Genomic DNA, 858 nt, shown 5'->3' on the forward strand with positions numbered 1-858 from the left:
ACCAGCTTATAAAAAACTTCTTGGTGGTTTTGTGAGAGTCTGAGATTTTTTTAAAATTAAAAAGTGAAGTGAATACCCACAGGCTATAGAATATGATCCTGATTTGTTTCATTTCTAAGTATCAGATTGGTTCTCTCCTTCAATCTGACAGGTGTTCTCAGTCTCTCCTCCTGTAGATTCTGTCCTTCCCCTGATGACAAGCCAATAGTTCTTGGTGGGGTTGCATGTCTCCTAGAGCCCAAGGAGCCCTGTTGTGTCCGGGAAGGGGGGAGGGCAGGAGGGTGGGCAGACTAGGGTTGGGGGAGGGAGATTTAGAGAAAGAGTGAAGATAAGGGTTTATATAAACAAACATATTTAAAGCAGTTTAGCAAAAAGCTTTCTCGTTGAACAGCTTTAAGAACAATGTGAATGAAATCTTAGCAACTTGGTTAGTAATCTGAAAAGTCTATTAATGTATACTTGAAATTTGTTTGTACAAAAATACCTTTTCCTCTTTATTTTAACACTGTGTAAAAGAACATTATGCATGTGAGTGGTTTGAGAATTAAATGGTTTAATATTCAGATTTGAATCTCTGTCTTTTCTGTGCATAAAGATTAATTTGTTTAAAATTTTTGGTTTTTAGTATGAGGGAATTACTTAGATTTAAGCTCCCCCTGCCCTTTCAGGATGCCTACCATCTTTCAAATGAAGCAGTGACCTATGTCCCTCCCTCACTTTCTTGACCCAGATATGTTCACTGGTAGAGAATAATTGAAAGCCTTATTTTACCAAATGCCCAGCAGCATCTCTATCCATTTCTCTTTTCCTTGTCCATTTCAGGTGGCAAAGTCTATTCATAATTGTGAGATATGGGAG

The sequence above is a fragment of the Sus scrofa genome, chromosome 9, assembly GCF_000003025.6.
Source record: "Sus scrofa isolate TJ Tabasco breed Duroc chromosome 9, Sscrofa11.1, whole genome shotgun sequence".
In the NCBI taxonomy this organism is placed as follows: Eukaryota; Metazoa; Chordata; class Mammalia; order Artiodactyla; family Suidae; genus Sus; species Sus scrofa.